The following is a 6,020-nucleotide window of genomic DNA, read 5'->3' as shown; positions in this document are numbered from 1 at the left end:
ACTTTAACTATCTCGTGCAACTGATTGAAATTGCTTTTATGTATAACGCCCCGCAGGCGCCGCTTGATGCAGACCTCGGGAAAGGTGATTTAGCGGGCTCGGCTTAATATATAGGGCGAGCCGTTACGCGTTACAGGTATAGGGCTCGAATAAAAATATCCATTACACGTACACCGTATGATTTTTATTTCTGATAAACAGCGATACGTGTATCACGTGTTATACGCAGTTTTGTTTTCTCTGAAAATTGTACACCTACACATCGTTTCGTTACCGTATGTTGGACGGAAATGTGACGATAAGCGGTAGAGAATTAAAAATTTTCCGTTCAAGAAAACCAATTTATCTTAGATTTAACAAATTTTCCATTACTCGAGGAATTCGGTACCGCGAAAAGCCGCGCACAGGCAAATTTTCAACCACGAACAAAGTAAATCGTTCGAAAAATAGTGTCTGTAAAGTCTCAAATTCGATCGAATTTGGAGATAAAACTCTATCCGCAGGTTCTTGGGGTCACTGATTACGAATCTGAAATCAGATTTTGTAACATCGGTACGGCAAATTCAATTCGCGACCCCGAAAATTCCTACATATGTATTATAGCGTTCTTTGACGGTATTTAATGAAGTAAAAAAAAATCGTCCGCAATACTGGATTCACGATGTTGAATTTTCAAAATTTGATTTCAGACTTGTAATCGGTGGCCCCGAAAACTACCGCATAGAATTTCTTGATCAAATTTCATTAAATTTGAAATTTTCGTCCACCGTATCGAATCCACCATCTCCGATTTTTTAAATCTGATTTTACATTTGTAACCAGTGATCCCAAAAACCATAGAACACGAACTTCTTACAGAAGTTGACTCAGCACCGGAATGTGTGACTGCAATGAAAGGGTTAAATCAGTCCCTTACGGTTGTCGAATGCCTACTCGATGCTGTACATGCGATCGGTATCCATTTCCTTCGCGGGTCTAGATGTAATTACGAAAAGTTCATCAAACTAAGTGCGATAAGAGCTGACGTACGCACGAAATTTCCCACACACGTCCCTCAGATTCCCGCCCCGATACACCTACGCCTTCTATTCTCTAAACTTCCGCGTTCCATCCCCGTTATTATCGGACGTGCCCCGTGCCTTTTAATTCTCTCAACTTTTACTCATAATCATTCGCCTCCTGTCACTTTGCGATTACAACGTGAAAAGGTCAGCTCCTCGCAATGGCGAATAAAAAATCTCATTGCCACTTTCGGTACTTCAATCGCTAACAATAATAACGGATTTCTCTTGCATCGCACGGAAACAAATAGATTAACGAGTCTTCGCCTCGCGATGAAACTCCGTAACGTTAATAATTCAGCGATATTTATAGCAAAGATTACAAATGTATATTTCATATTTTGAGCAGAAATAAACGGAATTCAGGAAGGAATATTCTTACCTACGTACCTATTGTACAAAGAAAACCTTCGGGTAACCGAATTTATCATACAAATCTGACAGATTCGTGCAGGAAACAAACGAAAATTCTGTCAACTCTCGTAATATGCAATTGAATTTCACAGCCATTTTTTTTCTGTATAATTATACGTACAGATTACAGATGTATCGTATACATGTTTAACGCATACCTTGGCTCAGCCTGTTGAATTTGCTTCAACTCTGTGTAAAGCAAGACACGATGAAACGAACAAATGATTAATTCTTAACCCGAACTACCGTACAGAATTATTATAAAATGGAAAAAAGTCTGTGACGAATTTATTTGCGGTCTATACTTTGAGTTTCCTTAAATCCCCGCGTTTTCCTCGTTATTATTTGCCCTTCCGAAATCAATCCTAAATTAGGCAAGCGCACTAAAAATCGCGGTACCACCGAAAATAGACGTGTGTTTAGGCGGGTCTTGAGATTCTAGATAACCGGTGATGTAGGTACTCGTATAATACATACATATACGCGATTCGGTGTGCAGCGGATGACGAGCGGTATTTTTATACCACGGTAAATGTTTGCGGCCTCCTGAAATACTGTTCAAAAATAGTTTTCATTCATCCGACCGACGAGTCCTTGACTGTCTTGTATGTGTTATAACAAACAGCGTGTCGCGAGCGAAACAGAAATGCGTACAACGTATTTAGTTCGAGTAAATAATTATCCTCTTCCCTCCTCTCATTCTTCTCCTTTCACTTCTAACACTCTTCCACGTGTTTCTTACACGCACGCTATACGCGCGTCGCGTTTTTCGACCACCATTTGCAAAACGGTGATAATTATTTTAACGGAAAATTTTATTGTTTTCTAATGATTTTTTTTCTTCGACAATTGATCGCTTAAAGTATATTTTGATAAAATATTGGCACTCGTGATAATCTTGTATAATAGGCTTTGTTATTTTTCTATTTCTTCTTTTCTTTTTCAGACAGTTTATCGTTGTTGACATAGCTTTCATTAGCTTCGTGCTGATTCCCGATCTACGAGAATGATTGATCACGATTATACAATGCGTGACTGCGTCACGTCATGCAGATAACGATTTCTTTCCTTTTTGTTATTTTTCTTTTTTCTCTCTCCCTCTCTGTCTCTCTCTCTGTCTCTCTCTCCTCAGCAATCTGTGCAAGCGCCGTAAAATTCTCTTCAAATACTTTATACCCGTATATATAAGAGTTATAAGTATGCCAAGTCGTGAATTCGTTCTACAAATATATAAATTAATGTATACACGCGTATAGGTAAGATAAAGAGGCTCAAGAAATTTGAGAAACGGTTATAACGAATTCGAAAATCTTACGCACACAGGGGTTATTATTTTTCTCCTCTATCTTACGCAACGCTAAGTGACTCATTGTCAGACGCATTCCGCTGCTTGCTATAACGAATTCGTGGTCATTGAATAGTTGAACAATTTTCTCTTATCACGATCCTATCAGAGGATCGATAAGACGTTTATTACATTTGCCGATAAAATTTTGACTCATCGAAGCGAAAGAGGGGGGGAAAAATAAATAAGAATACGAATCGTTATCATAATCCCGTTTCAATTCGACGACACAAACGCAGAGGGAGAGGAATAGCTGAAACTAGGCTAACCACAATCAACGCTATCTCTGGGTGTTCCACTTTATCGCTCTGACCTATAGAATGGCCAACCAAGGAGGGACGCGATATAGGAAAATAGACGACTCTCTGCCCTCGGGCGTATTGAAAATAGAAAGGGAAAAAACCCGCAAAGGCCATCTCATTGATTTGCGAATTTCTATTTTAGGACTATACGTGTAACGCGTTCATCTATACAAACCGAACAACGTAGGTACGGTTGAATGAAGCGGTCGAAAATCATGCAACCGATCGGCTCGAATCGGGAATCAAAGCGTGCGTGAGTGTGGCGAAAAAAATTCCGAGCCATATCCAAGAGTGAAAATTTCTACTACTACGAACTTTTACAGAAATCGGAACATTTCGTACTGTTTCGCATAAAATTGTACGAATTGTTAAATTTCGTTAAAAATTGTAGAATCTTGTAGATTTTTTTACTGAAAAAATATTTACAATCTTATACAAAAAATTATTTTTGTGTCCCAATGTCCCAATTTCCATGAAAATTCGTCGAAAATTGAGGAAATCATTTTCACCAGGTTAGGTACAATAATTTATACGTCGAGTTTCGATGTGCGGACGCGGAGCGTTTTCCATCGATTAGAAAAGTAACGATCACGTGCAAGCATGCACCTGCGGTTAACCTTTTCAGGTCACGTGTTAGCCGCTTCGCTTGCATCAGGGAAACTATGTGTGAATTCACCTATGCACGTAGATATTTACGAGTTTCAATGCACCTTCAGCTCCGCTCCTCTAGCCTCAACCTTCCGGCTAACTTGTTTTCGGTCCGAAACAAAACGCGAGTTAGATTCTGTACGAATTATGTGAAAATGACTGGCGATACAGCCGGCGTGAGAGACTGACGATGAGAGTCATTTTCGCATAATTCGCATAGAATTTAACTCGCGTTTTGTTTCGGACCGAAAACAAGTTAGCCGGAAGGTTCAGGCGCTAATGAATATTGCTTCAACCTGGAAGAATGAATCGCGTGTAATCGATTCAAGTCAACCGCAACGACGAAGGAAGAGGAAAAAAGGCATAATTCTAGCTTAGAATGTACACATAGAAACGCACAAAACGGCCTTCGGTGGAAAATTGTTACAAAAAGTATATCGCGGCGATAAAAGATCGATATAATATTTTTAGTCACACATCGGTAACGTGCGAGAGAATAGTTTACAGTCCCTAGGATACCTTGCGGAAGAGAAGGGTGACCGTAAGGTCTAACGAAAATCGCCGTATCCTCCGTTTCGAAATTCCGGCATCGTATAATGAGAATTAGGTCGAAGAAGAAGTTTGTAAGTCTAGGCTGACGGTCGGCACGCCTCCAGCGATAATGCCAATTCCTTTCGCGAATGATGACTCAATTCTCGCATGACACGACGTTGTATCAGTCGACTAATCAATTCTTGGGCTTCTTCGTAATTGATATACGTTGACGAGGAGCATTTATCATGCACGGACAAATTTCTCATCCTAGTCTGCAACTATTTCCTCTTCGATTTCACCTCTGTCCGCTTCAGGTAACTTACTTTCGTTTTTTCTCCCTCTTTTCAATTATCGGCTAAAAATACCGTCAGCTCGAACAGGTATAACGAGGAGCCGAGCAACCTAATCATTAAGATTACTTTCTGTGCAGCCGCTATTTTTAGGTCTTACCTATAAATAGAGCGAAACTGTCCAACTGTCTATGTAAGCATACCTTATGCCGGGCAGAAGCAGCGATCCTTGCACGACCGGGCATAGCTGTATAACCGTGTACCTGTTATACAGACAGGAAACACGCACACCCGTGATCACAGCGAATTTATACGTCGTGCAGAGTTGTGCTGACGTCATCGCCTCTTCCGACGACGATTCGCATCTTACATGTGTTATCGGAACCAGCGTAATTCCTTCGTTACGACCAGGAGTGATATTACACGCCGCGGTGACCGATCGCTAGATCGTTTCCTTCGTTCATCTCTTATCCCAATTCCCTTACCGCGTGTTTGCACGCTTTGTGTACCTACGGTATTACAAACTTGTAAAAAATGTACAACGATTCGCGACTGTGTAACAATTCGCTCGAGCAATGCGAACAGAGTTGATTGTCAGACGATGTTACGTAATTGTTTTATACGGCGCGTATCATTGCCGTTATTAATAACCTGCTACGATCGTGTAATATGTACGTTTAATCGAAGACGATTTTATAACGTTAGAGCAAGAACGGCGAACAACAGCTTATCTGCGCTATGAGGGTAAACGAGCGAGTGAAGTGAATTAATTTTACTCGTATTCGTACAGATGTTATACAATTATACTCTACTTGAGGCTGATCATTGAGGAGTAGGCACGGTTCAGAATTATACGTGTGCCAATTGCGGCATGTGATGATAGAAAAAAATGGAGTCAAAGCTCGCTTATCGTTCCGCGGTAATGTGGAAATGTGTTAAAAGTACGGGGATCGTTTATCTCGTTGACTTATTCAGCGTTGACGAATTTTACCTTGACAAAAACAGCGTCGACGAGTCGTCATAACTTTTTTCCCCAATTTCCTCGGTTATCGTTCTCAGTACGCCCGAAGCTGGAATATAGATGAGAATCGATAACGACTCTGTCACCAAAAATTTTCAATGTTTCGTCTCTTGAACTTGAAACGATTATTCGCGATATGAAAATCAAATGTATGTACACGGATATTTACACAATTTACTATTGGATTCACTGTTCAATGGTCAGATTATCAACCGAATGATCGATCGTATAAGCGAGTGAATTATCGATAAAGTATTGTAACTTTCGAGGATACGAATGTTTTCCGTTTTGCCAATTAGTGTAGTGCCTGAGCTTACCGATTGAAGCTTTCACCGTCGAACCGCTGGTGCATCTGTCTGACTTTAGACGGTAAGTGCGCGTCGGTAAGAGGTCGGTACAGTCGAG

The sequence above is a fragment of the Neodiprion lecontei genome, chromosome 2 (assembly GCF_021901455.1).
Source record: "Neodiprion lecontei isolate iyNeoLeco1 chromosome 2, iyNeoLeco1.1, whole genome shotgun sequence".
NCBI classification, from domain to species: domain Eukaryota; kingdom Metazoa; phylum Arthropoda; class Insecta; order Hymenoptera; family Diprionidae; genus Neodiprion; species Neodiprion lecontei.
Note: the sequence above shows the minus strand (reverse complement) of the source record.